This window comes from Aricia agestis, chromosome 6, assembly GCF_905147365.1.
Source record: "Aricia agestis chromosome 6, ilAriAges1.1, whole genome shotgun sequence".
Taxonomy (NCBI): Eukaryota; Metazoa; Arthropoda; class Insecta; order Lepidoptera; family Lycaenidae; genus Aricia; species Aricia agestis.
Genome location: NC_056411.1, coordinates 3,305,751 through 3,328,110, shown reverse-complemented (window position 1 = coordinate 3,328,110; position 22,360 = coordinate 3,305,751). Strand labels below are relative to the sequence as shown.

The following is a 22,360-nucleotide window of genomic DNA, read 5'->3' as shown; positions in this document are numbered from 1 at the left end:
TTATAGTGCCGTCTTCAGACTTCGCCTAAACCTCAACTATTTTTGTACTCAATCTTCATGCTTTTGAAGTCGGTACCAGCTTACCTTAGCGTAAGTTCTATGTCAAGGATCTCAGAACATTTCCGGGCTGGTAGCGACTTCAAAAGCATGAAGATTGAGTAAAAAATAGTTGAGGTTTAGGCGAAGTCTGAAGACGGCACTATAATAAAGAATAAGAATTATTTGATTCTTTTTAGATTATGTTTAAGAATACTTATTACTTTTGTTTTTACCTTGGAAGTCGGTTTTAATTTTTTGTTAATAAATAATATTTATCGCGCTCGTTGTATGTAAGTTTATTTGTACATAAACAATAAGAATAAGCCTAGAAAGATTTCTAAAATATATTTCCTTGAATAATTCAAATAAAACATCAGTTTTATATTTTATCTCCATTTATTGGAGACGGGAAATGAAATGGCCAAAAGTTTTCTCCAAAAGTTTTCAGCATTACAAATGATTTCTAATTTCTTATTTAAATATTGTAAAATTTTTGGGCACTTTTAGACTCGTACCTACATTTAGCACATAAATAAATGTTCAATAAAAAGAGTTTAAAATACAAAACGTATGACGTCACACTATGACGGACAGTGTTTTCGGCGCCATATTTAAGGCATATTTTAATCTGCCTTAAATATGGCGCCATATCAATTATGGGTTTCTACTGTGTAAAATATTAAAATATTAGTTTTTTTTTGTGAAAATGAATGATTTAGAAGCGATTAGCATGAAGAAAAAATTAGGCCAAGTAGCCTATTATTGTAATATTGCTGTAATATATAGGTACGTAGTATTGTAATAAGTAGTAATAAGTATATTATGTACTTACCGACTCATGGATTGACTTTTTTGTTGAACATAAAGTAAACCAACAGTTACAACCTTCTACAGGTCTGCTTATTACCTTATTACCTTTCTTGTTCCTTCTTTAATTTAGTTTTCGAGACTTATGCAACTTCAGCGAAAAAAAAAGTTGTAAAACACTTTATATGAGGTTAAACCCGTTACAGTACGCAGCTGAGACAGGAATATCTAATAACATTAAATTAATATTATGTATTTCGTTCCTGATGTAAAATGTATTTCGTTTAAAAGAAACAAAAGCAAATTAGAATATCTGCACAAGATAAATCCATGCTAACATTCTATATTTTAAACTTATTTATTCTGAAACATTCTAAAATATTTTAATATTGTGAACATTTTAATGTTCAAAATCATTGAAAGAAAAGAAAATCTGAAAACATGTTTTAGAATGAAAGAAAGAAGAAGCTTTATTAATAAACATAAGAATAACGGTACTCCAATTACCTCTGAGATAAATCCAATTTTGTTTCAATTTTAGACGGAGGTTTCAGTCCGGAAACGAGCTCACGGATCGTCTGATGATTTACAGCTGGTATCTACTATCAGAGAAGTTGATTCATAGCCAGATGGCGGACCTAGGTATTTTATTTTATTTTTTATTTATTTATTTAATTCAGGCATCTTGGCCCATATTATAAATACCTTATAGACTAACATACATACAAGTATACTAAAAACTAACACTAACACTAAAACACTAAACAAGTATTGTCTGCGACGTGGGGCGCGACGTGTTCGGAAGTCGTCCTCGGAACCTCCTGTAGATTTTGGTCGCGTTTTGTCAGGCCGAGCAGACAGATAACAATTTTTTTTGGTCGGCGGCGGCGGGTCTCTATGTGAATTTCAACTATTTTTAGGGTTCCGTACCCAAAGGGTAAAACGGGACCCTATTCTAAGACTTTGATGCCTGTCTGTCTGTATGTATCCAGGCTGTAACTTAAGAACCGTTATAGCTACATATTTCTGACAGCGGGCTCTTAAGTGATTAAAAAAATGCGAGTAAAATAAAATCTAGACTTATTAAGCAACACCAAATTGCCTGTTTTACATTATTTAACGTAATTTTCCATGTAATGATTGTCCGGGGTATAATTATAGAAATTGGTGAAAATATTAAACTCTGGATTGAGTCTGGACAGTAGCGTGTGAAGGCTCTATTAGGATTTGTACTGTTATGGTCCCTCGACACGCAATGTTAGCTTTCTATAGACTGGTGATGAAAAAATCATCCATACAAGTATGACTGCAGGCTGGCAGAAAACCGTGCCATTTTGGTTGGCACAAAATATCAGCTGTATTTCACTATAATAATCCCCGGTGTTTATGTATTTACTTGCGCTTTTGAATTGGCATAAAATTTTATTTTACACAATATTATATAATAGTAGAGTCACAAACAGAATCGAGGTACTGATGATAGCTTTAATATACTAAACAATTAACAAATATTTGAACTATTTATTATACTAACAAATAAAAAAACCAAAATGGCTGTCAAATAAAAACTGTGTTTCCCGCAACTTCTGTCAGAGAAGTTGATTCCTATGCAAATCGGGGACCTAAGTAGTTTGGTTGCGTTTCGTCAAACCCAGCTGACAGATCACAATTAACATTGAATTGACATATTCGACCAAATAACGTGGCCCTGTCAATTGCATAGGAATCAACTTCCTCGACGGTACCTATTTCATACATTGGTGCATGATTCATGAATAGCCTTCCCAATATTAATTTAATCCTATAATATTGTTATAATAACTTAATTTTTTGTATCTATTCATTGTCCGTAGTTTATGTATACCTAAAAATATATTATTGCCAATATAGCTATACATTGCATTATAAATACTTTGGTGAATACCCGTAGCCATAATGGTGAAAACTTGATAAAAACTTTAAGCTTTTAGAACTTTTAATTTAAGTTTTCAATTTTATTGAGATTAAAATACGCCAAATGAATATTTTCAACTGAAATAACTGATTACGTACCATAATATAATTACGTATTTTATACTTTTATACCGTAACTAAGGTAAGTTTATGCCAGTACTCAAATATTCGAATAGGATTAAGCCTTCTATGGGTCTACCAGAATCTGATGGCAAAAAATAAATTTACTCTAGCAATACCGGGGTAACAATAATTGGAATAAAACATTTTGTTTTTTTTTTCTTTATAGCGGCTGATTTTGTGTGTGGAACATGCAAGTATAAAAAATTATCCAATGATCAAGGATATTTTTTGAAAATCTGCCATCCAAATTTGCCATCAGATCCTGGTAAACTTGCTAAATTTAAATAATTAACTAACCATTACATTCTATTTCCGTTAAGAAGTTTTGTTACACCGAGAATACATCTTAAGTTTCCTAACCTAATCAAAGCTAGATTATGTTGCGCTATTTGTAAACTCCCATACGAGTTTCTCACCCCCGAGTTACCGAACCGGTGGAAGGCATCATGTTGGACAGTTCCAAAAGTTTCTGATCAATTTGGAAGTCAGCGACAGCTCGGCGACTAGACGCGACGACGATATTTTGTTAAGAAGCTCCGCATATTTGGCGTCATACTCGCGGAGTCGCGACGACTAGCTAGGGGAGTCGCGTGCGCTCGCTACAGCTAGTCGCTGCGTCTGGTAGCGCTGTGCACGCGCACACACGACAGTCGCACGAAAGCGCATCGTCAGTCTCGCTGTGAGCGCTAGAAAGGTGCACGTCTTTGTTAGTGTAGGCGCACACTAGACGACAGCGACAGCTCGGCGACTAGACACGTCGACAAGACGCTAGATGCAAACGATAAAGCCGCGACTAACGCGGCGACAAGACGCGACGACAAGTCGCCCTGTTTGCGATGGCTCTTATGATGATTTTATCTGTTGCCACAGAATAAATAATATTAGTACAAGTACTGTTACGCCGAAATTCTATGTGTTTTCCCATCTCAGTATATTCATACAAAATTTCATCATAATGGCCGCCGTTTAAGCGTGATGAGGTTACAGACGGACACACTTTCGCATTTATAACACTAGTAACAAGATGACTATTGCAACTCCGTTGCGCCAAAATTCGTTTGTCGCACGGGAACCGATGTCCTATCCCCGGGACTCTCTCCAATCCTCCAGACCAAATTTCAGCAAAATCGGTTCAGCGGTTTGGACATGAAAGGGTAACATAATATAGATAGACAGACCGACATAGTGACAGACACACTTTCGCCTTTCTATTAGTAACGAGTCGTGTTGTACTCGACCTATTTTGAAGATGACGTCATATCTCATTATTCGCGAGTTACCGTGACTTAATACGTTGTTTAGAACTAATCTCGGCGTGTCCGCCAATCCCGCCAGTCCCGACTCCCGCCAATCCCGCCGGAGACGAGAGCAAACTTAATCCCGCACTAATTTCAAGTCAGTTTCTTGGGCAAATTGGATTGGCCTCACACGAGCTAGATTGGTAGCTGTTAATTGTTGACTACCGACTCGTTAAGAACTTATTACCATGAAATGTCCATTAGTAATAATAAGAATTAATTTAGGAATAATTATAAAATAAAACCTATATTTTACGGTAAAGACAAAGCTGATGATGAATATTTATGCCTAGGGATAGATACGGTTTTTACTTTTATACCGTGACACCCCTCTGTTTATGTCGCTGTCGGGGCTAAAAATGTATAATAGTGTTATCAAAGTAACCTAAATAGTTTTCAAAAACCAAGGGATTGCACCGAGAGATGTCAAAGGTACGGTAAGAACTTAAAATACACACACAATAAATAATGAACTATGCTGTATCGTGAAAACCGTTGCCCGCGACTTCGTCCGGGGCAATATTATAATAGTCTGTCTGCAGGTTGTTACATCTCAAAAACCACGCTAGATAGACAGTTGAAGCTTGACATTTAGATCACGACAGCATCAAACATAATAAACAGAAAACACAAAACAGCAGGTGTACTTTGACGCGTGCTGCGGTCGTATATCACGCATTTCCCGTAGTCCCACCTTCAGGAGCAGGAACACCGTTGGGGTTTTAGTGGGTAGTCCCGGGTGCGTCTTCCGTCCGCCCCAGGGAGTCCCACATACCTCGGTGGTCCTCCCCAGGCCCCGAGGATGCGTAAAAGCATTGCCCCAACGAAAAAAAAAAAAAAAAAAAAAAAGGTGTACTTTGACGCGTGACGTCTTCAGTCTAGTCTTACTACTTATTATTTAGATACTATTACTATACTATACTCTGTGTCCGTGTGCTCTGTGCCCTGACGCGAGTACAATACGCCGCGCCGTGACGCTAAAGAAGCATCTGCTTACTTTAATAATCGGCCAAGTGCGAGTTGGACTCGCGCACGATGGGTTCCGTACCATAGAGCAAAAATAGGTAAAAAAAATGTAATTTTTTGTATGGGATCCCTTAATTATTTATTTTATTTAAATTTTATTATTAATTATTAAAGTATAAATACAACTGAGTATTTTGTGAACGTCTCAAGTGCCTACCTATTGCCATTATTGATATCGACTATCGAGCAATAATAGCAAAAAAATTAAATTTGTTGCATGAGAGCCTCCACTAAATATTAAATTTGTTTCCCTTTTTAGTATTTGCTGTTATAGCGGCAACAAATATACACAATCTCTGAAAATTTCAGAAGTCTAGCTATAGCGGTTCTTGAGATACAGCCTGGAGACAGACAGACGGATCGAAGTCTTAGCAATAGGGTCCCGTTTTTACCCTTTGGGTACGGAACCCTAAAAAGGACTACTATACATGCGACATGTAGATGTCTGCTCCTCCACTTAAAGATAAATAAGGCTATATTTTCTTTTGACAAGAGCTAGTTTAAATTGTAAGAGCCTTTTGTATGATGTTAGAAATTTCGTGTTGTAATATGCTAAATAGTTTCCTGTACTTCATCTTTGTTCGTCTGCATGTACCGGCCCACCTCAGAAACTTGTGCTGAGATAATTTATACGGTCTCTTTGTAACTTACGAAGTGAGAGACAAAGGAGAGTTATAATGTATCTCTTTTTTTAACAATTAGTACATAAGAAATTTTAGTATTCTAATCTTATTGTTTAAAAGAAAGGATTTTTTTTTTTATTAATAAAAATTCTTTTATACGTGGGAGAGCCATGCTTCGGCACGAATGGGCCGGCTCGACCGGATAAATACCACGTTCTCACAGAAAACCGGCGTGAAACAGCGCTTGCGCTGTGTTTCGCCGAGTGAGTGAGTTTACCGGAGGCCCAATTGCCTAACCCCTACCCTCAACTATTCCCTTCCCTTCCCTTCCCTACCCTCCCCTATTACCCTATTCCATCTTAAAAGGTCGGCAACGCACTTGCAGCTCTTCTGATGCTGCGAGTGTCCATGGGCGATGGAAGTTGCTTTCCATCAGGTGACCCGTTTGCTCGTTTGCTCCCTTATATAAAAAAAACTCTAACAAGTAGATATGAAGTATTTCATTTTGACAAATAATTATAGCCTATGTCACTCTAACATAATTATGTTATATTTAGCCGCAACGAGGGCATAAATATGCATAGACAGGATCAGGGATTTAACAATGTAGTATACACACTGACCTCCATTATACAAGTACTCTGTACCTACTCGATTCTCAAATGTAATAAAATTAGGTACTCAATTTTTGTCCTTTAAATAAATGAATCATGGACACTAAGTAAATTACGCGGCTAGGCAAGTAGCATACTATGCGGCCGGCGCGGCGGCGTGCACCAAAGAAACCCGCGGTGTCTATGCGTTGGGTAAATCATTATTAAACTTTAAGCTACATTTACTCTGTGATCAATTGATATTATTTTTTTATATTATTTAGGCCCGATTCGACCAAACTTGAAGTTTCACGAGTATAACTATCATGAGAATAATTTTACTCTAGGGTATTATCGTTTGCATTTTACCAAGTTACTCAAAGAGTATGAAATAAAATGTCAATTATAGTTCACAATGACACCGACCGTGACAGTTGAACCCTGTTGTGCAACTATTCTCAGTTTAATATTTACTCCACCAAAATAGCCCGTGTAAATATTTACTCCCGTGTAATTACCTCATTCTTGGATTAGAAGTTGGAAAAACGCAAATCAGCTTACTCTTAGATTAGGAGACAGTTATACTCGAGTAAAATTTTACTCCAGTTTGGTCGAATCCGCCCTTAGTAGCCAAATATCATGTCCTCGAGTATTGAACATGTCTCACCAGTCACGCAGTATTATCGTATTAGTGGATGCCCGCAACTCCGATGTGCCAAAATTTGGTATCGCGCCGGAACTCTACATTTATCCGGGATATATATAATAATAATAATATCTATGGACGCTTCACACCACGTCAGTCTGGCCCTGTGGTAAGTACCTGAAGGACTTGTGTTACAGGTACCAGACAATGAGACAACGGAAATATATTTAATACTTTTATACTATACATATATTTAAGATTTTTATTATATGATACACATATTTAATACACATCCATGACCCAGGAACTTTGAAAACTTTTTGTTCCGTCGGCGGGACTCGAACCCGCGACCCCCGGCTTGAGCTACCAACGCGCTCACCACTGAGCTACAGAGGTCGCCAAAAGGATGAAAGTATTCTTCTTGTCCTTAACCGGGACTCAAAGTATCCATGATACCAAACAGCAATTTTGGTGTAAAGAGGTAATAGACCGACAGACACACTTTCGCATTTATAATATTAGTATGGATGTATTTTGGTACCATAAGTATCTACTAATCATTGCCGCTACTTGTTATATCAAATCCTCTTCTTTGGAAGTCGGTTAAAACAGCAGTATATTGGATAACAATACCAAATACTAACTTTTACCGTCGAGTTTAATCTCACATTTAAGCCCCGTACCCCGGGCTGATTACACTTACCCCTTATCCTCGTAATAAAATCTGGTTCGGATGTCGTCGGGTGTTGTGGGGTCGTGTGGGATCTGGTGGGGTGTTGTGGGATGTTGTGGGATGTTGCATTTTATCCGGCGTTTCGTCGCCCGGCCAGACGCTCATTTTAGATAACGTCACTCACGCGTCCGCCAGTTCCGCCTGCTGATTGGGGCCACGACATCAGCGAGTTTCTTAAGTCGGTGACTTAACTTTTAAGCGGAATTTTAATTATACGGCGTTATTATTTCAATGTGACTTGAAACGGCGAAATGTAAGCGTGTCAGGCTTGATTTATATGCGTCCGTCCGAACCCACGGCTTGGCGGCTATACAGCAATATTATAAGACATATTTTGCTTGTCTCTCGCCAGTTTAGCCGACAAACGCGCGTTCGCGCCGCAACATATAAATCCAACTTGAAGAAGTCGCTTTGGAGGATCGACACGCGTAAGAAACAAATATATAAGACTCGTCACTCGAGTCCCAAATGATTAAAGTAAGGTGCGAAATGGTTTACATAAATAAATCGTGCTAGATGTTGCCCGCAATTTCGTTGCACCAAAATTAGTTGATCGCGTGGTAATCCTACAATTTTTTCATGTTGTTACCTATCCTATATCCATTGTAAAGACTCAAATCATCGCCATTATATTAAAATCGATAAGTGTGAAAGCGTAACAGATAAACAGCCAGATGGACTAGTAATTGCCCATACATTTACATTTATTCTTCGTAAACACATAAAAGTATTATAAAATAAATAAATTTAATTAAATAAAATCAATAAATAATAATACTCGTAATAATAGCTCCCAAACCGGTTTCGGTGACGATGGCCGGTTTCATTAAAACCAGGCCAGCTACGCAGGAGTAACTTTATAGTGCTCAAGTGTGTGCGCAGTACACAAGAGCACTCTAGTATTCCTTTACTCTCATAACCCAGTGGGATGGAAGACCGACATAACCGGCGAGAGATCAGGCGCAGGACCGACTTTTTACATGCCCATCCGACACATGGATCATCTTACTTGTCAGACAATCAGGTGATCAGCCTGCATTGTCCTAACCAAACTTGGAAATAACATATAAATTTCAAACGCGGGAATCGAATCCACGACCTCCGAGTCAAGAGCCGCGCTCTGACCACGGAGGCGTGAAAATCAATAAATAATATGCAAATTAACATATTGTTAAAGTATAAATATACATATTGTAATAAAGTAACGTATTTAATGGAATAATATTTTTGCGAAATAGTGATGGCGAAAAAAATTTTAATACAATATTCGCGTGTTTCATGGCCTAGCATGTAAGGAAGAATATTTGTGAGAAATTCAGGTGCCGAAAGCCAATTTAAAACATCTGCACCGTCCAGGGCGAGGCTTAAATAAAATATTTATCATTTCTATGAGATGTGGAATTCCACTGTTGGGTGGGTAATAAATGAGATGGTTTCCCTGATAAGTGATAACACGACGTGAGTATGAAATCTCAAATCGTGTGGCAAATTGATCTTGATGGATCTGGATTGTCAAGATTTGGATCTGGATGATTCTCTGGATGCATTAAATTCTTTTTATGTCAAAAACAGAAGTACTAAAACAAAAGATTACGTTGAAAAAGTGGTTTTTGCCATACCATTAATAAGTAAAATGGGTTACACTCCAGAAGTGCCAGCAGAAGTGAAAAAATTCACCAAGTGCGAGTTGGACTCGTGCATGAAAGGTTCCGTACCGTTATACAGCGAAAGTTGGAAAAAATATGTTTTTTGTGTGGGACGGGGGACCCCACCTTTAACATTTATTTAATTTTAATTTTATTATTAATTATTAAAAAACAAATATAATTAAGAATTCTCTGAGTATTTCAAGTACCTACCTTTAGCCATTATTTATTGTGTGCAAAAAAGGCAAAAAAAAATCAGGTTTTTTTTTGTATGGGATTTTATTTTGTATATAGTATTTGTTGTTATAGCGGCAACAGAATTAATACACAACCTGTGAAAATTTCAGAAGTCTATCTATAGTGGTTCTTGAGATACCGCCTGGAGACAGACGGACAGACGGACAGACATCGAAGTCTCAGTAATAGGGTCCCGTTTTTACCCTTTGGGTACGGAACCTTAACAAGAGCATGCAGAAATTTTCGCCACGCGCGTTTTATTTTTTCCGTTTTCACTACAAAAACATGAATTTCAAAACCAGCTTTTATTTTTAAAATCGCTGATTGGCGAAAAAAGTCCTTTACGCTTTTGTTACACCAAATTCTAATTCCAATTTCAAATGGACCGATTACGTGATCGTATACATTGCTTACAAAGTACCGGATGCTTTTATAAGGGATTTCTAATCAATATACATTACTTATTATGTTCCGCCGCTTACTTCTCTGAATAATTCATTCATAAGAGAATGCCGAGTGAATTTTATTCTGATATCAATACGTGAGGTCGGCGAATAATAAAGTTTGTAATTTAGGGAACGCTTGTGCCGCGTAACCGCGTTATTTATGGATGCGTTATCTTCTTGTTTATCCTTTACATCTCCGTCTAAAATTACGACCTTTGTTTTGGAGGTGAAATTAACATTTACAGGTTTTCAAATAAGGTTTTAATGCCGCACTCAGAAACTTTTTTAACTTAAATTTAATGCAGATTTTGACAGATAAATGTATAGGGATTACGTCAAAATCTTCTATTAATTACTGTTAAGATTGCTGTTATGTAATTAATATTCTTGTTTAGTGGCTTCCATACACGCTACGGTCTACCGGAAAGGTCCACCTGTGCAGGTATATCTGCGCATGTAGACCGGAACGTGTGTGGAAAAAGACTTGTGCAGTTTTTTTATCCTGCGCAGGCGATCGGCGCAAAATCGAAAATCAATTCTTTCGACTGACACTTGCGCAGACATTCCAGGGCCTAGAGACAAGTGTCAAGCGATTATCGTAAACGCCAACAAAATGTATGGGATTTGACATTAGTATTCGCTAGCGAAGCGATGACTTATGTCAAATCGCATACATTTTGTTGGCGTTTAGGATAATAGCTTGCCACTTGTCTAGTAGGGCTGCACAGGTCGACCTATCCGGTAGACCATAGCGTGTATGGCAGCTATAGGTCTTAGTCGTCTACATTCATAATAATTTCAGAGGTAAAGTTGATAGATAGAACCGAGAAAAAACATTTTCTTACATTTCGTATATGAAAGGTTCTGTAACGTAAGAAGGGCTTGATTATTTGATCAAATATGAAGGTTCATTTTCCGGGGATTAGTCAGTCCCTGCGGCCCTTGTAATGCCCACCGAAACGACCTAGCTCCTGTAAAGGAAAGTCTACACTGAATGGTTTTGTCGTCGAAGAGATGAGTCGCAAAGACAATAAACACAGACACACCAAAAATATAAAATGTAAAAAAGAAAGTCAACTATATCTTAGTATCTATGCAATATTTTTATCAAGGAATGTTTACACTGAATGGTTCAATCTTCAAAGAGAGGAGTCACAACACGCAACCAAATAAACAAAATCCAACCATTGTCATCTAATCACTAATGTAAAAGGAAAGCCAAGTCCATCTATACAATTTGTCTATCGTAAAAAGTTTTTTGATCATTCAAGCCAATTCAACTTATTTTGTAATTTTAAATTAACATTTAGTGACTGTATAGTTTTTATTTATTACCGCTGGCAGAGTTGCGATGGGTTTTATCGTTTCTGAAACTTTGTCTTAAGAGGGCGACTAACCTAAAAAATCAAACATCGTCCTTCTCTCTTACACTCACGCCCATCTTTCATATACCAGGTAAAAAAGACGACGTGGAATCATCGCCAAGTTAGTTTTTTCTTTATAACTCGATAAATATACAAAATTTTAAAAATCCGCCAGGTCAGTGTCTCAATGATAAAATTTTATACAATGAGTTAAAATATTAACATAGTTTAATGTACGGTTACGGCAATATATGAAAAATTCGTGAAAATTAGATTTTTTTCTATCAAGAAAATGGTAAGATATCGTGTTTTCGCTCAGATCAAATTCTTGGAAATATAATGTAGTATCTAAGTTTAGAAAATGAAACAATTCGGGGCTTATTTTCAAGTTCAAAATGAATTATAAAATCGTCAATTTTGGGTTAGTCGCCCCTTAAGTGGGAGCGAAGCACGTCACGAGTCACGAGTCACGTCAGTGGGTACGAACCTTTACTAAGCCCGCTCTACTATAAGGCCCCATTTGTTTTCATGTCATATTACTTTTCGTTGAAGTTCTTACAAGACTGGTAAGTCTGTCTGCAAGTAATTAAAATACAGCTTTTTAGAAGTAAATAAACCCTTCATCATGTTGAGTTTATGGTGGACATAGTTATGTTGTTTACATTAGTGTGATGGGGTAGGAGACTAGGATTAGGGCAAAATGTTAGCTGATGTATTTCAGAAGCGTATGTTAGTAGTCTTAGTATTGTTATAGATCTGTGCACATATACAGGATGTAAAAAAAATAAGTGATAATACTTTAGGGTGTGTACGTGTTCCTTGTAGAGAGTTCACTGTGACAGTAGCAGTTCTGAAAGACATTTTTTTTCACTTTTGTATGGGCAAGGGCCCGAACGTCACAAGTTTCCTCATACAAAAGTGAAAAAATGTTTGGTCTTTCAGCGCTGCTACTTTCACAGTGAACTCTCTACAAGGAACACGTACACAACCTAAAGTATTATCACTTATTTTTGTTACATCCTGTATAATATTCTTATCACTTATATTACGATGCATTGTACGATGAGCTATACAAAATTGGAATAAGCAGCTCAACATGGCAAGTTTTTAAATTGAATCAGTCCTAACTTATGTAGTAAAGTTCAGTTTCGAATGGCTTATTTAAAAATTCATCGCATCGCCTCGTCACGTTGCAATCTGAACTGGTCCCAACAGGTACAACCAAAGGCTTCTGACGTATTAGGATAAAGGATTTAACTTACTTTAATAAGCTCATTCCCATAAAAATTATCCGATGGAATAATCCCTTTAGAAGTTCTTACGATGTTATACCTCTTAATAACATTAGGTCACACCCCAATTTAAAGTTGTACCTACGTAACCTCACGGCAATAAAGCTGATAATTACCGGAATATAGCCCGTAATGGCGCCGCACACGGTACTACGGTACAATTACCGAAATACGCGCAACTTACGTTATTATTTTGTACGTAAAAATTTAACATTGGTTAAAAAATACTTTTATATAATGTTAACTATACTAACGAACTTGTAACCTTTTTACGGCTTACTGAGGCGATTTAGATGTGGTATATTATAGGTACCTACGTTGAGAGACAGGAAAGGACATAGGATATTTCTTGTTGCGCAAAATCTAGGAATAATAAAAACTAAGGAAATGTAACTCCCATACTATTACCGTATAGTGTCCACACTGTGGACTTTCATCTTCAATTTTCGGCATCAACTTTCATATTAGCGCATTCAATAATTGAATGCGTCAAGGAACGCAACGCCAATATTGTCATTTTTGAAGTTTTGGATACGGTCAGAGGGCATGCGTCGCGGGCATGCCTTACGTTCGCTGTTGACTGCGCTATAACGCATGCCCTTGAAGAACAGAAAAAGGCACAGTGTGGACAAAGCTTTTTGGCTCCTTTCGAACTGTCCTGTAACGTCAGCCTGATACCGCTCAAGGCCACGTAAATATTGCAATTTGCAAATGTATTGAAAATGTGTACCTAGGTACTAGGTACACATTATTGACAAGACGTATTGTAGTACATGTTTTTTGACGGAGTTACTTATCCTTAGTTTTTATTATTCGTAGCGCAAAATATTATCATTTCTGCGTGAGAAACGAATCTTCGTGCAACAGAGCTGCGGGCATCATCTATTACTATACAGGGTATACAGTAGGGTGGTGCGAAAAATATGTTTTTTTTAATATTCGTTTAAAGGACATGTTATTCGTTTTATGGAAGAAGTAATTAACAAACTATTAAAGTAGTTTTTTGTTTGAAATGCCTAATTGTAAAATAAAAAAAATTTAATACCAAACAATCTCCTTTTTTCTGATGATCATTCCTTGATAATATATCATAAATATTTAAATTTTCTCGATAAAAACATTGAAACCACTAACCAGAGCCTGTAGTCAAGACTCAAGACCTTTTTTTATCGATTCTTTATAGAATTGTCGATCAAAATGTATAGAATTGACATTAGACGAGTCAACGTCATATTCGCGAATTTTTAAGTCAATTCCATACATTTTGATCGGCGATTCTATAGAAAAGCGATAAAGAAAAGGTCTTGGCTAAGGCATTAGGCTTTTATTTAACGTATTACAATGTAGTTTTTTTTACAAGGAACAGCAAATATAGAAAAATACAATTTGTCAAAACTAAACCAATGTATTCAAAAAATTCGTATTTTTCGAATTTTCAATTGGGTTGGGGCACCTCATAACATAGACAAGTAAACTATATTTTGTATGCAGAATTTACTCATCAAAGATCAACTTTCTAATTGCTATGCCATTAAAAAAAATAAAAAAAAAGATTCTTCATACATTATCGCTCCACCCTAGTATTATACAGGATATAACAAAATAAAGCAATAATACTTTTGCGTGTGTCCCTAATCTCTATAAAAGTAGCAGCGCTGGAAAGTAATTTTTTTAAATTATCGTATGGACTAATTCATGACGTTGGGGAATTTTTAAAAACATAGGAAACAGATAAAAAAAAAAAACTATTGGCAACTGTTATCTTTTAAATAAAAATATTCCTGTTGCATTGAAAATAGCAGAATATGGGTACTATTTCCGCCGGTAGCAGTAAATAGAGTTCTGAACAAATAAAAAGTACTGACACGTTTTCGGAATTAAACCTACCGAACTCACTATGACTAATTTCCCGCTAAAATACGGGACATAAATAAATTTTCAGTCGAAAAAATAGAAAATCCCAGATTGAAGGTAGTTTTCTGAGAGTATTTTAATCCTGCGTTAACGGGAAATCGACTTTACTCCATGGCATTAAAGTCTTATTTGTGGTGAGTATGTGTCCCTGATGACAATCAGGGATTATGGATGTTGTTACAATGTCCAATTGTAAAGCCAATGTAAAGAAGAAAAATACAAATTGAAATTTACAGGGTCTTTTGATTAATTCAACTGAAATTCTTCATAATATTATTATGTAAGCAGGATGCTTAGTCAAATTGGGTTAAATACTTTCGTCAGCGAGTCTTTGAAAATGTATTCGATATTGCGCATTGTAGGGCCCCACAAATTAATAGTTCGTCGGCAGGCCGCTCGCTGGCAGTTAATAGGACAAGAGCACAGACTCACAGTTCCCCTGACGATTTTTTAGATTTTGCATCGACGGTTAATGACTGTCAGGCAGTCATACAATTTGACTGAGTACCCAGTTTTGTTACATTTACTTTAGTAATTTTTGTTTCAAACTCCCTCAGACTCTATTTAACTTTGCGTCCTTTGATTAAACATAAAAAATAAATTTGGTTAATTTGAACTTACTTAATTATAATATTATGTCGTAGGGGTAGCAAGTAGCGACTCGAATTTAAAATTAGAAAAGAACTACGGTGGCTGAATAATTTACTCTCGGTAAAGAAGGACAGAACGAGACGCCCTTAGACAAAGAACTCGCATAATTTAAAAAACCTGACTTGTTCATGACTTTGTCGAAACCGGTCGTATGTTTTGCTAAAAATTGATGTAAAATTAAAATAAAGTAAATACAGTGGACTGTGGAACTAGTGCAAGAAAAGTTTATAATATTAGTTTGGAAGTATGAATGAATTTATTATTATTTAGTTATACGTGGGAGAGCCATGCTTCGGCACGAATGGGCCGGCTCGACCGGAGAAATATTGAACGCGTGAGAAGTTCCTTATCACGCGTTCGGCGTAAATCTTAAGGCTAGCCAGAACGATATTTGACCTTGATTTGACCTCGACACTTTTTTATTAGTACCTGCATGTTAGGGGCAGAGGGCGTTGATAGTGAGTATTCCTGTGCGTCAACTAGATGGCGTTTTTTTTAAATAAACAGCGACGTCGCCTTGTTAGTATTCCTGGGCGTCAATAGATAGCGCTTTTTAATATTTTTTTTGAGTGTATATATTGTATTATGTATACAGGTTTCTTGAACATAAGAAATAACTTCGTTCCATTCGGGTGTCCCTTGACACCTCTCAAGTTTTTTTTTCCCGGAAAAATGTACGGTTCTCGAGCGATAACCGACTTTTGGGGCAACGGAGTTGCGGGCGTCATCTAGTCGCATTTATAAGTCGGAACTATAAGCCCGCAATACACTTTAATATTAATTTAAAACACAAAGATGCTCTAGATTTCGCGCTCACAATAAAGCCAAAGAAAATATTTAAATGAAATTCTAAAAGTGGTATTCCTTTTGAAAGCGTTTTAGGAGACGTTAAAATTCTGCATTCAATTGTTAGTACGTGGGGTGACGTTGGATGAATTTTAAGTGGATCTAATTTTATTCCCGCTTTGGATCTAATTATGAATCTAATGTGGTTGTACGTGCAAGCACCTGGGCTTCTATACGGGTAATACGTTTTACCGTTAAGCAGTACTTCGATTCTACTTTTGCAATATGAATGCAGCTATAGTCGGGGCATTTTATAGGCCACATTTGACATCGGTCAGAAAAATCTCCATAGTGAGGTGAGCTGCTTAAAACATCGGCCAAAACGAATAAATCGATACGGACTTGAAATAAAACATTTGAATTTTATATTGTTATTTGTAAAACCAAAAACGAATTCCTGTCCTATTATTACTTTTTCTTTTGTAAATTCAAGGAGCAAAATAAGACAAGTACATAATTTACAAGAAAAAATGCATTTATTTACTTAAAATATCAAAAGTATTAAATTTAGTATTCATTATTCATTTCAGATAAATATTATGTGTTACTTTTCACAACGTGCTTATTAATTTATGGGGATATTTCGTTACTGTGTTACTGTACTGTGAAGACTATGCAATAACATAATATAGGTATCTTCATTCTTCATGTCTAAATCCTAGTGGAATACAGTTTTTGGTATTTTTAATTACCTTCAAAAGCCCAATTAAAACGAGGAGCTGAACTGAAACCATCCAATCAGTAGATAAAGTTGCCTCAAGGTTTGCTTTACAACCTCCCAGCTTCTAATAAGAACAAGTCTTTCAACTAGCCGAAGCCGTATTAACTTTTATTGAATCCAACTTCGCCATTGGAAGTATTTCGAGCCACCAGTTTATTTACTAGAGTTCAATATGTGTAAATTGATTTTTACTTTACCTTTCTAGTGTTAATATTATTGTGTACGTGGCAGTGGCGAAGGGTGAATATTTTCGGAAGGGAAGCCGGAGTAAAAAATCTACTTACCAAAACGCTCAGCACTGATGTTCAACAATGTTCGAGTTTCAAGTTTGATAATGGTGCCTTTGAAAAATGCCTTCTGAGTTAAGATGTATGCGTGACGGCAGATACGGTCATTCAAAACTAAGTTTGGAAAACGAAGTTTCCTTCGACCGCAAATAATCTGTCAGACAACAGTCTCAGCTGTACGAGTCACAATTAACAATACAAATTAATTTAAATTCGCGACACTGCACTCTTCTTAATGCTAAAACAAATAACATTCGACATTTAAACACAAAACAAACAAGTTGTTTACAAACACTCCTCCGCCATTTGACTCATAACAATTTTACTTCATGAAGTTTATCTTTCTCGCTCGCACTTGTGCGTGGCTAATCAACCTTTCTCCGTAATAACTCGCCGAGTATCGGCTTATTTCCGAGTATATTGGCGCGTGGTAGAACGAGACAGAACATGACGATCAGTTCACAGGAATGAAAAGGACAGATGCTTACTATGAAATATCGTTGTATGAAGAAATAACCCGCTAGTTTATCGGCTTCTATCGGAGATGGCCTGCTCGTTGCATTGCCTATTAAGTATATAAATTTGTAGGCGATTAATTATTAATTCAAACTATTTCAAGTGAGTGAAAACTTTATTGCATATAAAATTTTGTAGGCGTTTAGTGAATTCAAAGTTTTTTAAGTATGTAAAATATTTATTAGATAAAAATGTATTTGGCCCATAGATTCGATTTTCCAAAAGGGAAGCCGACGGGAATTGGGTTATATGGACTCTTCGCCACTGGTACGTGGATAGACGTGTAGCAAATAACTTATATCATGAGAAAGTAAATTCGGTCACTAAGTACTTAGGCTTACTTTCTTAATTCTTTTTACCCGGCTGCGATAGTAGAATGGTTTTTTTAAACATCTAGGGACTATAGATGTATCAAATGTAACTTTTATTAATATCATGGTACTCGATACTTAAAAAAACATTGGCCGAGTGCGAGTCGGACTCGCGCACGAAGCGTTCCGTACCATTATAGAACAAAATTAGGCCAAAATTTGTGTTTTTTGTATGGGAGCCCCTCTTAATTTATTATTTAATATTAATATTATTATTAAATATTAAAGTAGGTATACATAAAACATGATGAAACTAAGGATTGTGTGAAAAATTCAAGTAAGTACCTACCTAATGCTATTATTGATATAGAGCAAAAAGGCCAAAAAAATTACGTTTGTTGTATGGGAGCCTCCTTAACTATTAATTTTATTTTATTTTATTGTATTTGTTGTTATAGCGGCAACAGATATACACAATCTGTGAGAATTTCAACTCTCTAGCTATTACCGTTCTTGAGTTACAGCCTGGAAGCATACAGACGGACAGACGGACAGACAAAGAAGTCTTAGTAATAGGGTCCCGTTTTTACTCTTTGGGTACGGGACCCTAAAATGCTCTTTCTGCACTGCTACTTTCACAGGGACCTCTATAAAGGGCCTTATACAATATACTCTAAGCTTTAGAGTCTAAAGTAATAACAATTTGTTTTGTTACACTCGTATACTATACCGGTTAGTATGATACATAATAATATTATGTCTCATGTTAGGGCTTCTTATGATCTAAAACTGCTGTTACGATATTAAGGTAGAAGAATAACTGTAATAATTTATGTTATTATCTATTCACATAATAATTCAGAATATCCAGTACATTCCTCTCTCTCACTCTCTTATCTCTCTCTCTCACTCTCTCTCTGGTATTCGTTTATCACGAGACTTACGACGGGATCATCGTCGTGATTGTAAACAGCACAAAACAGCAGAGTCATAAAATTAAAAGCGAGCCTCGCAACAAAGCGGAAAAATTCTATACAAAATATTAATATATTAAAATTTATGCCATGGCGTATCCAATGGCGGTAAAACGTAGGTAAATATTTTGTGGGACGGAAGGGATGGCATCAAAGGACAAGAGATTGTTGACGTTTATTAAAAATTAATTCCACGCACAATACGTGCTACGAACAAAACGGGAAAAACTCAATTACAAAAAGGTTTATTACGACCTCAAATGAATTTCGGGTCCTCCCCGAATATTTCGATTGTTTTTACAACTTTCCGAAGTGTGTCTTTGATCTTGATTTTTTATGTTCCGGGATGTTTTATGCTCAATAATTAAAACTGGAGGTCAAATTCGGATCAGGAAGCGGTGGTTATTTTAAAAGTTTCGTATGATATTTCTTTGTATTATTGATTATTGAATCCATACTAATATTATAAATGCGAAAGTATCTCTGTCTGTCTGTCTGTCTGTCTCGCTTTCACGCCAAAACTACTGAACCGATTGCAATGAAATTTTGTACACAGTTATTCTAGAGTCTGAGAAAGGACATAGGCTACATTTTGATGTGGGAAAATATCTTATTTCCATGAAAATATCGATGAAAATTAATTCGCATTGCGCGTGGCCAGCGCTCATCCCGGGGGTCCTGGGTTCGAGTCCCGCAGGCGGAACAAAAAGTTTTCAATGTTCCTGGGTCTTGGATGTGTATTAAAATAATATTTCAAAAATCTTAAATATATTTTATGTATAATATTATAAAAAATCCAGAAATATATCGATGCAATGAACATTTTAGTTCTAATACGATTCAACAGATGGCGTTTTATTTTTTACTTCATTGTAACATAGAACTAATCATACTTATTAGTTATTATGTTTTTGTTTATAGTTTTTAATACGTTAGAATATTATGTTTAATAATATTGGTATAATAATAATCAATCTATCTTATCTTATAGAACTCCTACTGCATTTCTAAGGAGTTCGAGTGTACCGTGTTGGCCTATATTCCATCCAGAAAATATATCAATGCAATCAACATTTTAATTCTAATATATGAAAACAGATGGCGTCTTATTTTTTACTTCATTATTGTAACAGAACTAATCATACCTACTTTATTATATATTATTGTTTTTATTCATAACTAGCTGTTGCCCGCGACTTCGTCCGCGTGGACTTTAGTTTATAGCGCGCGGTGTCAACAAAATTTGTGTCAAATTTAAAAACTTTTTAAAACCCTGGTAAGTGGTACCCCTCTTAGGGCCGCGCTACACCGGAATGGCAGCGCTGAAAGTGCTCGCCTCGCCGCTGCCATTCCGGTGTAGCGCGGCCCTTAATTAATCAAAATACCCAAAAACAGCTGTGCAGTGTGCACATAATCTATACTAATATTATAAATGCGAAAGTATCTCTGTCTGTCTGTCTGTCAGTCTCGCTTTCACGCCAAAACGAACCGATTATAATGAAATTTTGTATACAGATAGTCTAAAGCCTGAGAAAGGACATAGGCTACTTTTTTACTGGAAAAAAGGGTTGTAAGGGTCGTAAATTTGTTCAAAAAATTCATAATAGATGGCGCCGTGCGTCTTCTACATCGCGCTGACGCTTGCTCAAAAGTATTTCTATAAGAGGTGGTATCATCTTACATATATGTCTCGATTTTTTTCGATTGTTATATCTATTCTACGGTATTAAATAACTCAGTACTTTATCTGTGCGGGCAGTGACGTAACCTTAAGACCAAATTTTACCAACGACTGTTAAAGTTAATGCTCGAATTAGTATCACGTTAGCTGTTTCGTTTTTCATATGAATGAAAGAGAAGACAGGACATTTTAACAAGCTGTTAACACTAACAGACGTTGGTGAAATTGGGGCTAAACCTATTAATGATAAATAGTTTAATATGGGTAAAGTTGTGTAATTGGGGGGCTATATAAGCTTTAAAATTTGGCATAAAATATAAAGTTTAATATAAAAAAATGAAGTACTTGTGTGCACACTGCACAGCTGTATTGATTTAAGGGGTACCAGGGTTTTTTTATAAAAGCTTTTGACACCAATTTTGTTGACATCGCGCGCTATAAACTGAAGTCCACGCGGACGAAGTCGCGGGCAACAGCTAGTAAAAAATAAAAGTGGAAAGAAAGAATAGAGAGAGACACTTGCTGTTATCCTATTAATTTAAACGCAAAAGGTTGTATCTATATGAATGATTGTTACTTTCTCAGTTCTCACGTGAAAACAACTGAATGGAATTTAATGAATCTTTACAATAATATAGCTTATATACGTCAGAGTAACACATAGGCTACAATTTACAAAAATATTGTGCTTATAGGAAAAAATCTACCATCTGCATGATATTTTGATAAGTATGTTTTTCATATTGCTAATTCTTTTCCACGCCACGATAACAATATTTGTTAATCGAAATAGTAACACACCTTCTTGTTACGCTACGTAATTATTTTTTTTTACTTTTCAGTAGTCCGACTCATTCAGTCCAGCTTTGTATGCAAATGACGACGCAACCGCGTCGTAATTTAAGTAAATCGTTACATACAATGTTTGCTTGTAATCTCGCAGTTTAGCGACGAACCGCGCATTCGGGCGAACGCATATAAATCCAGTTTCAAAAAATAACAATTGTTTATCCAAACAATAGTTTTTTGAGACTGGGTTTATATGCGTTCAAACTGAAATATGTTCTCGTAGCCATAAAGCAAACTTGTTAAATTTATTATGTGTCATTTGCGGCACTCGTGTCGGAGATTTTATCCTTACTGTTTAGCCCGGGGACCATGCTAAGACCCTTGCTCACTAGCGTTCTAAAAGGCCTGATAGACGTACGAACTTAAAGCACGCGGGTTTAAAGTTCGCGAACTCGGCTCTCGTCGCGTCGGTGACACACGAGAATCGCTCACACTGGATTACCATGCCCCCAGACTCGCGGGCTCGCGGCTCGCGGCTCTTTGCTGACACACAGGCGATTAAGATAGCCATAAGTCAACAACAAGCCATAAGTCCGCGTACTTATTCGCACGTATGTCACCCCTTTTAGGTGAGGGCGAAACTCGACAGATGACATAGCTCTCTCACATTGATCTCGCATCGTGGGAGCATAAGAGAAGAGAGAATTAGAGGTTGTAGGAAATGGGGTGCTTGTTGGAATACGCTAAACCGTCCACAAGTTTTGAAGGTGGACTCAGCGCATTGAATCTTTAAAGTTTCAGTGCGAGGTTTTTACGACGCTGCCACACTGTTCGAGTTTTATTT

At 36.5% G+C, this 22,360-nt stretch overlaps 1 long non-coding RNA gene across 1 annotated transcript; it reads left to right on the top strand.

Moving 5' to 3' along the window:
• The first annotated feature begins 2,902 nt into the window (after positions 1-2,902).
• LOC121727931 lies at positions 2,903-22,018 on the top strand. The gene is made up of 3 exons (XR_006035747.1): positions 2,903-2,912; positions 8,713-8,715; positions 21,920-22,018. It is a non-coding gene; the product is annotated as an uncharacterized LOC121727931 (long non-coding RNA).
• Positions 22,019-22,360: the final 342 nt, after the last annotated feature.